Raw genomic sequence first — 10,563 nt, forward strand, 5'->3', positions numbered from 1 at the left:
AGCCTTTATCTGGAATCGCTGTCTCATCAGTGACTATGGCTTTGTGTTTCCCTGAAGGCATGACTATTTCGCTTCAGGCCAAAACTACTCACCCTGAGGTCATTCCTACAGACCAGCTCTCGAGAGTCTAAACACTGAAATCGTTGCAAAATCATGTGCGTGCACGTCTGTGCATTTTTCTGGGAAAGAGGACCCACGATTTCACCAGATTCTCAAATCTTCCATGACCCAGAAGAGGGTAAGGCACACCGTTTGATTCTCATTTGGTCCTTCCGTCCTACTCACTCCAGGGAAACCTCCAGGGTTTACCCAGCTCGGCATCCCCCGATGTTTGGAAAAGAGCCTCGCTCCACACGGGCACTGGGCTGTGGAATCCTCGACACATGCCGGCCCTAACCCCGTGGAAAGGGGAAAGTTTTAAGAAGAAAGGGGGAAAAGAAAACCTTAACTCCTCCAGTATAAAGATCCTATCACAGCTCCAACACGGACAAAAGTGAAAGTGAAATGATTGCACTTTTCTTTCCAACGTCAGCCAAGCCTCCAGCAAGGCTGGGACTGGGGAGCAGGCAGCCCAGTCAGCCCCTAACTCGCTTCCGTCTTGAGTAACAATCCTCACACGCTCCCTGAACCTCATTTCCTATTTGTGCAACATGGATAATAGCTCTTGCCCCTTATCTACCAAAGGAGGAGGGTGTGAGGACAGCAGAAGACACACGGAATGCTTCTTAGACACTCCATCAGGCAGTTTCTTCACTAATCCTCTCATCAGAGAGCCTGTGGTTGCAGAGACAGCTGAGTGCTTGTTTCCACGTCCTGCGGGGCTGCCTGCTTGCAGGTCTAAAATATTTCCAAATGTGCTCAAATTTAGCAACGGTGGTAAGAGAACCCAGGGCTGAAACGCACTCTGGCCACACTCCAACGCAGCGTTTCTCAATAATCTTAAACCCACGTTCCCATTTGATAAGGATTAGGAAACTTGCTCCCTTTTTACATTTTGTTATGAAAACCAGGCTTTGGGTTTGTTTGTTTGTTTGTTTGTTTGCAGGCCTCTCACCGCTGTGGCCTCTCCCGCTGCAGAGCACAGGCTCCGGACGCGCAGGCTCAGCGCAGGCTCAGCGGCCATGGCTCACGGACCCAGCCGCGCCGCGGCATGTGGGATCTCCCCGGACCGGGGCACGACCCCGCGTCCCCTGCATCGGCAGGCAGACTCCCAACCACTGTGCCACCAGGGAAGCCCCGGTTTTTCCCTTTTTTAAAGCACACAAATTACTCGGCGGCAAGAAGGAATGAACTGGTGATTTATAACAGCCTGGCTGAGTCTCAAACGTGTTACACAGAGTGCAAGAAGCCCGGCCAGAAAGAGGATGTGGGTTATGAGTCCATCACATAAAACTCTAGAAAAGCAGACAGGTCTCCATGACACAAGTGGATGAGCAAGTGCTGGGGATGGGAGGCCGGAGGGCTGCAGGACACTCTGTGGGGGGAGGCATGATGGAGGCATTCCTTACCTTGACTGTGATGTTTTCACGGTGGATACCTACGTCACAACTTACCACATACGTGCATTGATTGCACGTGAATTACACGTCAGTGATGCTGTTCTGAAAAATCTTATTATGCCATTGAATTTCTCCAAGAAAAGTGAACGCTGTCCACCCTGCCCCATTAAAAATGGTTCTAAAAATGAGCTTAGGACTTGCCTGGTGGCACAGTGGTTGAGAATCTGCCTGCCAATGCAGGGGACACGGGTTCGAGCCCTGGTCCGGGAAGATCCCACATGCCGCAGAGCAACTAAGCTCGTGAGCCACGACTACTGAGCCTGCGTTCTGGAGCCCACATGCCACAACCACTGAGCCCGCGAGCCACAACTACTGAAGCCCGCGTGTCTAGAGCCCGTGCTCCGCAACAAGAGAAGCCACTGCAATGAGAAGCCCATGCACCGCAACGAAGACCCAAAGCAGCCAAAAATTAATTAATTAGTTAGTTTTAAAAAGTGAGCTTACCGACCCCCTCGGCTGTCTCTGAGTCATTCCGTAGCCTCCGGGACTCAGCACAGTACTCAGCACTTAGCCCCAGTACTCCTCGCTTCTCCATAGCCCCCGCACCCAATCTGCTCCCTCCCTGGAAACGACCTCCTGTGTCTCTCTCCTCTTCACTCCTCCTTCCAGGTGCAGCTCAGAGCTCTCCAGAAGGGGCCCCTGAGGCTGAGCACAGTCCCTCCTCGGGTCCCCGTGGCTCCTGGGTATTTTTCTCACCGCCACTCACCACTTCTTACGACTTTATCTGTTCAGGCTTCTGGTCCCCCTAGCCGCCGCCCCAGACTGTACACCTAAAGGGGTTCTTAACCTTTTCTGTGCCCTGGTTTCCTTCGGCAGCCTTGTGAAACCTCTTCAGAATCAAGTAAAGGGAGTTCCCTGGTGCTCGAGTGGTTAGGACTCGTCACCCTCACTGCCAAGGGCCTGGGTTCAATCCCTGGTCAGGGAACTGACATCCCACAAGCCGCACGGTTCGGCCAAAAAAAGAAAAAAAAAAAAGAATCAGGTAAAATACACAGGCATATGCAGAAAGTTGATTACGAACTAGTTATCAAAACATGAAAATACATATGTGATGTAATACGTAACATCTGTGCCTTTTCATTCAATGCCAAGGTCTAGTGGTAGGTCAAATAACTAACATTATTTCAAAGTAGTGATACGTATGAACGATATTTCAAGAGAGCTGCAAACAGCTCTAACACGACATGAAAATACGTGTAATTTCCCGGTGACAGTCACAGGGACAGCTGATACTACTGTGGTTTTCCATCACCATTCATCTCTGAAGGAACTACGACATCACAGCTGGAGGTTACTGAACATGTAATCTTTTCTCCATCCAAGTTCACAAAGTCCCTGAATTCCAACCAAGGACAAGGATCCGTGGCCGCCTGGATAAGAACTGCTGTTTAGAGAGGCCGTGTACCATTTATCTTTGTGTCTCAAGGCTCCTAACACACAGAGGGAACTTAATATCCAGCTCCAAAACACTGTAACAATAACAATGACAATACTAAGTATCAATTCAAAAACAAAGATAAGGGACTTCCCTGGTGGTCCAGTGGTTAAGAATCTGCCTTCCAAATGCAGGGGACGCAGGTTCAATCCCTGGTAGGGAAACTTAAGATCCCACATGCCGCAGGGCAACTAAGCCGGTGGGCCCTAGAGCCCACACGCCACAACTGGAGAGAAGCCCACACGCCGCAACTAAAGGTCCCACGTGCCTCAACTAAGACCCGAGGCAAACAAATAAATAAATAAATATTTTAAAAAAACAAACAAAGATAAATAATTTCTCCTGCTAATAATTGTTACCATTACTACTAGCATGCTGACACCCAAGTAGAGCCTGGAAGGCTGTTCACGGACGGCCAAGGGGCTTCAAATACATCTACCTGGAACCACATCGTTCCCTGGCCGCCTTACAACACAGTCTTCAATTCTCCAAGCATTAACACAAAACCATGGAAAGAGAATAGAGAAGATTCAGGGGCCATACGGGGAGGACATCAGTTCCCTTGCCGTGACCTTGCCACGTGCAAGGTGACCTTCAAATGGGCCGTGCGGCTCCAGATACGTGAGTGACAAGAGATTCCCTTTGCTCGGTCTCTTTCCTCGCGCTGCCGCGGATACTAAGGCGAGCTGCCTCGTCCCGACCGCGCCTCTCTCTTCCTGTTCCTAAACAAACACCTCCTTTCTTCTCTCTTGTTGGGGCAGTTATTGTCGAGAGCATTTTCTAAGAGTGTAAAAATGCTGCAAGGGGGTCAAGTGAACTGGAGGGACAAAACAGCACCGCGGGGGGCCCTGTGTGTCCTCACAGGACGCCTAGTCTCGGGCTGCACACTGGACCATGATTCATGTGGCCAGAGGGTTGGGGGATGGGGCGGGCTCGGACGAGGGCAGCTCCCATGCCTCCACCCTTGGACCATTGCCTTTAGCACTGGAGGCGGATCCGCTTCTAACTTCCAGCATCATTCAAATGAGCTAAGTGAGTAGAAGTGTTCACTTGAGCACTTCTGTTCCCTCCAACCCAAGATACTGAGGAACAGCTCTTACCCGCAGTCCAATTAAAGACTGCCGAGCAAGCGTATCACTCCTCGCGCCCCATCCGCATCCTGTCGTAGCCTAAACACCCGCCCGTTGAACGTGGGCTGTGTGGAGATAGGCCATTTGGGGAGTGGGGTGTCTGAAGTAGCGGAGAACAGGGAGATTCCCACGGGGCTCCCTTAGCGCCATGGCGCCCCAGCTGCTGGGAGCTCTGCGGTCACGGGAGGCGTCCTCTCCGCCTGGCTGATCTGCAGGACGCCCTGCACATTGCGGGGATGAACGTCTCTCCTCCACTTCACTCTCTCTCACCAGCTTCTCACCTGGTGAGAAGCAAACATGCTCAAACTGATTGCATCCTTAGAGTAGCAGCAACTACCTTTACCCCACTTCTCCCCAGTTACCAAATTTCTGCCCCGTTATCTGTTCCAACTTCTGAAGAGCGAGGTCCGAGGTCGAGGTCTTCACTTCCTCCATCTTTCTACCTCCTCTGACCTCCCTAAACTCTGCTTCCAGCCACCAGCTCTGCACTGGACTGCAACTAGTTTATTAAAACGGATGGTGCCAGGTCGATGACCTCATCATTGCCAACTGGTCCCCGAGGATGGCTTTGCATCTTTGGCCGGAATAATCCCAAGGGATGTCTGACACCCCCTCCACCTGGAAACTGCCCCCCCCACTCTCCTCCCCACTCTTAGTTTCTCCTGCATGCGTCGTTTGTGGGATCTTAGTTCCCCAACCAGGGATTGAACCCTGGCTCCAGTAGTGAAAGCACCGAGTCCTAACAGCTGGACCGCCAGGGAATTCCCAAGGCTGGTGTTTCTAATTCTCCTTCTTCAGTCTTTGGTCTCACTCAATCTAGCCATTGTCTTTAGGAGATCTAATCCATTGGGCTTCAAGCTCTTTCGATCGTGAATCCCCTAAAATACAAACTGCACGCCCCTAGACGATGTCTGCTTTTGGCATCACATTGTTTTAACCCAAGTTTCAATGGCTGCAAAGCATCTTGTTAATTGTGTTTTGCACATGCACAAATCTTTTTAGTAAGGCTAGAAATGGTACATCATTCTTTTTTCCTGTTTTAACTTCCATTTCCACTCCACTTACCCCACAGATTTTTTTAACAGTTTTATTGACAGGTAAGTCACATATTATACAATTATCCATTTGAGGTGTACAATTGCATGGTTGTTAGCATAATCACAGACTTGTGCATCTATCACCACAGTCACTTTTAAAACACTTTCATTACCCCCAAAGAAATCCCGTCCCCATTGGCAGTCACTCCCCATCCCCCGGTCCCTGCCACAGTCCTGAGCAACCACTAGTCTATTTTCTGTCTATAGGTTTGCTTACTCTGGACATTTCATACACATGCGATTACACAATATGTGGTCTTTTGTGACTGGCTTCTTTCATGTAGCATAATGTTTCCAAGACTCGTCCTTGTTGTAGCATGATCCATTCTTATTCCTTTTTATTTTCCAATAATATTCTACTAGACAGATAGACCACATTTTGTTGAGTCATTCATCAGTTGGTGGACATTTGGCTTGTTTCTATGTTTTGGCTATTATGAATAATGCCGCTATAGACATTCTTCTACAAGGCTTTGTGTTACAGATTTTAAACCAAATTTATTTTTATGTTTCAACATCTTTTATCGATAACCTTTTCATGGATCTCATCCACAAACTGTGTACACAATTCAAAACTAAAATTTACGAGCGCCACAACTACTGAGCCCACGCATCACAACTACTGAAGCCCGCGCGCCTAGAGCCCGTGCTCCGCAACAAGAGAAGCCACCGCAATGAGAAGCCTGCGCACCGCAACGAAGAGTGGCCCCCGCTCGCCGCAACTAGAGAAACCCGCATGCAGCAACGAAGACCCAACGCAGCCAAAAATAAATAAATAAATATTTAAAAAATAAATAAATAAAAAGTTTCTGTGACCATAATTCATTAAGTACACACAAAAAATTCTTCTGGATTGAGCAGCAGTAAATTCCAATTAATCAAATCATCATAAGTATATTGCAAACTTTGACAATTATTACACATAAAAGATAAGATCTTATTGGAAATACATCTCTTAATGAGAGGAACTGGGTTTATTTTCCAATGATTAGCTCATGGGTCTGTGGATGCCTCATTATTACAATGAAACATTTTGGCATAACCTGGCATCACTGCTTTTCTTTTTAGAGACACGATCCCTGAGAAACTCTTTTCAAATAAGTAAGGGAAGCAGGAATTCCCTGGCGGTCCAGTGGTTAGGACACTGTGCTTTCACTGCCGGGGCTCCGGTTCAGTCCCTGGTTGGGAAACTAAGATCCCGCAAGCCACATGGTGCGGCCAAAATAATAATAATAAGTGAAATAATGAAGTATTCTACTCAGAGCAGCGTTAGTCATATCTTTGAAATCTGTGTACGTCACAGCCCCAGAATCACTTTGTCATCTCTACTCAAAAATCACATTTAGGGAATTCCCTGGCAGTCCAGTGGTAAGACTCTGTGCTTCCACTTCAGGGGCCACGGGTTCGATCCCCGGTCAGGGAAATAAGATCCCACAGGCGGCGCGGTGCAGCCACACACACACACAAAATTACATTTCAGTCCCCACAACGTGGTAAAAGCAAGCAGCCCAAACCACCTGACTTGCCAGGAAGCACCTCCAGGCCCTCATGCACCACTCCTTTGTCTGGAGCCCAGGGTTTTTTTTTTTTACACATGCCCCAGAACACGCCAGGCAAAGAGATGTGCCCTTTTCCTGCAGAGTGGGAGACGGACTTGTTCTCAGGGGATCCATTTCAGAAGAGGGTATATACATGGGTGATGAACATCTGGAATTGCTTCCCTCGCCCGCACCGCCGACCCCATTTCCTTCACCGACTGCTGCACGGCTCCGTCAGCCCTCAGGCCCCTCAAGAGCTGAGCTGACCTGCCCCAAATCTATCTCCCTCCCCAGCTCCCAAGCACCCTCATCGCCTCTCCCCACGCTGCTGCCGCCGGCACCAGTGCATCAAAGCAAATCCCATCAAGCCCCCCCCCCCCCCCCCGCCCCGTCCTACTAGACACCGTTTCCTCTGCCTGTAAAGCACCTCCTCTGGGGGACAGAGTGAAGCCAGGTGTCGCCAGGCAAAGGACGCAAGCCTCAGCTTCTGACCCTCTGACCCCTGGCTGAGAAGGGCCAGACCCAGGAGAAGACAGGCTAGTGGTTAAAAGGAGGGACCCTGGAATAGGACCACCTGGACAGTTACCAGCAGTTACTGGAAGATAACCTTGAGTGACATCTCTGACCCCTGGGAGCCAGTTCCCTCAACTACAGAAGATAAGGACACTCCCTTTCTTACAGGGCATGTATAAAGATTAAGTGATTAAAGGTACGTCATGTGCTTAGCGAAGTGCCCCGCACATGGCAAATGAGAGCAAGGTCTCAGTACACCCAGCCGCCATCACCTTGAAAGAAACAACCAAAGTCTTACATGGAGCGTCCACATCCACTGCAAGTTGGGGACACCTGTCCTCCAGCCTCACGTCCAGTCTCCCCCCGCTCCTCTTGCCCACAAGCTCCCTGGGAGCCCCGTCTCAAGTCTCCTCTGCTGACCCCACTCTTCTTCCAGGACTCTCAGGGTTGGCGTGCCCCAAAGCCCAGCCCTTTGACCCCTTCTCTTCTCTATCCACACCCCCTTAGCAGTCTCTGTTAAGTCTCCAGGCTTTAAACATTTATATGTTGATAATTTCCAAATGTGTGTCACCAGACAGACCCCTCCCTTCCCCCCTGGATGCCCAGGGGACATCTCAACGTGGACACAGATGAAGTCCTGGTCTCCCCCCAGACCTGCATCTACATCTCCTTCCCCATTCCACGTGCTGGCACACTCCATCCCCACAGACGCTCATGCCTGAAACATCCCACGTCTAGCCCCTGAGAAATCCCGCTGGCTCTACCTTCAACACATACCCAGGACCTGATCACTTCTCACCCCCTCTGCTGTCACGAGCCCCGGGCAGATCCCTCCCCCTCTCCTGCCAGGATTACTGCCCTGGCTCCTCTCCTAACGGGCCTCCCTGCTTCAGGCTTGATTCTCAACACAAGCCAGCAGAGTGATCTTTTGAAAACCTCATCACCTCCTCAGCTCAAAGCCCAGCAGAGACTCCGTACTGCCCTCGAGTAACAGTCCTGGAGAGGGAACAGTCTGACTGCCTGGCCTTTCTGACCTCCCCCTCTACTACTCTCCGCCTCACTCACTCTGTTCCAGCCACACTGCGTCCCTTGTTCTTCTTAAATCTTGCCAGTAGGCAATTTCCTGTTTTGCCTCAGCTGTTTCCTCTGCCTGGAAACCCCTCCCACCGAGACCCCCGCACGGGTAATTCACTCCACGACTTCAGCTCTTTGCTCACATCTCTTCTGCTCAAGGAGCTCCGCCCTGAGCTGACCACGGACTCAGATGCAGGCGCCCGCCTCAGAGCATCCCTCCCCTCCAAGGGTCTCCCGGGATGCTCTGTCTCAGGACTGGTCATACCTGGGCCTCTGAGGATGTGAGAGGAGAACATCCACCTTGCTGCGCGTCTCCTCCAGCCCACGCTAGGACCTGTGAAGAAACCATCCAAATTTCACAGGCGTCAAATCAACTGTCCCAGCTCACCAGGCTCCTAACCACTGAGACTCAGAGCCGTGTCTGCCTGACGCCCGTCTGCACCGGGTCAGGCCCGGCTGACCGCTGGCACTCCGCGTCCTTGCCCTGCCTGCGGCAATATCTGCTTGCCTCCGGTTCCAGACGGAGTCAAATGAAAGGCAGGTAGCCTAGGGTTTTTGTTTGTTTGTTCTCTTACTGCCAAGTCATTGTATTATGGCCATCAACCTAAGCTGGGAAAAAAACACAGCAGATTTTCAATCCAGTTCACGTCTTCAGCCCTGTGAATTACACACTAGCTCTGAGCAGAAAACTCACTAAGTTAGAATCTTTCCCTGAGCCCCTCCGGCCTCCTGGGTGGTTATTTGCAGCTCTTCTGCCGTTTCCCCCTAAATTGCTCACTGAGAGAAAGCAAGGATTCCAACCCACTGAGGACGTTCTTCCCATAGTTTAACATTACTGGCCGGTGAGTAGTCACGTTTACGAGCTAGAGGTGCTCTCCACGGGGACATCAGGGCTTAGGGTCCTGCCTGGGTGCAAACTCTCACTCTACCACGGCAAGGGGTCCTGTGGGTATGACTTAGTCTCTGAGTTTTCATACACTCGGCTTGAAGGTATTAAAAGTACAAGCTGCTCGGGACTTCCCTCGTGGTCCAGTGGTTAAGACTCCACGCTCCCAATGCAGGGGGCAAGGGTTCGATCCCTGGTTGGGGAACTGAGATCCCGCATGCCACAGGGTGCGGCCAAAAAAAAACAGGAAAAAAAATGTACAGGTTGTACCTCTGTAGGTGACTGAGGCCGGGATGGAGAAGGCAGTGGACGCACCTGGCACCGTGGCCGGCGTAAGAAGCAGGCACCCAGGGCAGCGTCTGTGTCACTTCACAGATGGGTTCAGGGACACTGTCACCAGGGCTCAGCCACGCAGAGACTAGAGGCCGCTCCCCACTCGTGACGCAAACACGCTGGAGGATGACCACGTAAACTGGCCCCATGGTAAATTTCCACCTTGTGAAATGACTTTAGGGTGTTGGTTAATACCGGTGAATAGACATTTCTGACTTCCTGGAATGTGTGCACTCTCTTTATTCCCAGATACTAACTTTAAAGGAACCACCTTTAGAGTGTGAAAATAAAATAGCACTTACAAATACAAATTATTCCGACTTTTATCTCCATCTGTAGTCCACGTTCCCATCAGGAGTTCTATAAACTTTCCTTCTGGTTCGAAGGAAACGGCAGCTTCCTGCCACTTCCGCTGTTAGTACAGTTGTAGTCATACCTGCTCACGGGCTCTCCAACTACATGATCAAAATAGGAAAACAGACTTCCGAACAGCTCAACTACAGTTAGATATCAACTATCAATATCTGGTTCACTACTATATTTTGTTTGTTTGTTATTACTTATTTCAAACTAATTCAAGAAGCTTAATTATGCAAAACTTCAGAATAATGGCCAAGACGAATTTTCTCCTGTTCTCTAAACCACACGAGACAACTGCTATACCATTTATATTTGTTTTCCCTTTCTAAGAACGGGAAGAAGTATTTAAAGAATTTCACCAGCACATTACCGATCAGAAAGAGCACTTACCAGGCTGTTAGAAATCTCCAAAGACAAGTTTTAAAGTTAATACTAAGTCACTCTGTATCGATGCAATAGCCCTTTCCAGTTTTCTTACTGGCATTTAAATTAGCCACATACCAGCTCACAGTTTGTCTGCAGTACTTTCCCTGGGTGCAAAACATTTGACTCAGCAAAGACCAGGTGACTCAGCACATTCAAACTGCAGACCTCAGGTTTACAGGGTGGATCCCTTCCTGTCCTCCTGCAAATACTGC

The 10,563-nt window shown here is 49.9% G+C and overlaps 1 long non-coding RNA gene across 1 annotated transcript in view; it reads right to left on the reverse strand.

Annotated features, from left to right (window-relative positions):
* The window catches only part of LOC125962760 (uncharacterized), a 35,593-nt gene extending 25,303 nt beyond the window's left edge, over nucleotides 1–10,290 (reverse strand). Inside the window, exons 1-2 of the long non-coding RNA XR_007474473.1 lie at nucleotides 9,868–10,290; nucleotides 8,612–8,680 (exon numbers count right to left, since the gene is read on the reverse strand). This is a non-coding gene — a long non-coding RNA (uncharacterized LOC125962760). The remainder of the gene's footprint in view (nucleotides 1–8,611; nucleotides 8,681–9,867) is intronic.
* Between the last annotated feature and the right edge of the window lie 273 nt (nucleotides 10,291–10,563).

Source organism: Orcinus orca, chromosome 1 (genome assembly GCF_937001465.1).
Source record: "Orcinus orca chromosome 1, mOrcOrc1.1, whole genome shotgun sequence".
Classification (NCBI taxonomy): domain Eukaryota; kingdom Metazoa; phylum Chordata; class Mammalia; order Artiodactyla; family Delphinidae; genus Orcinus; species Orcinus orca.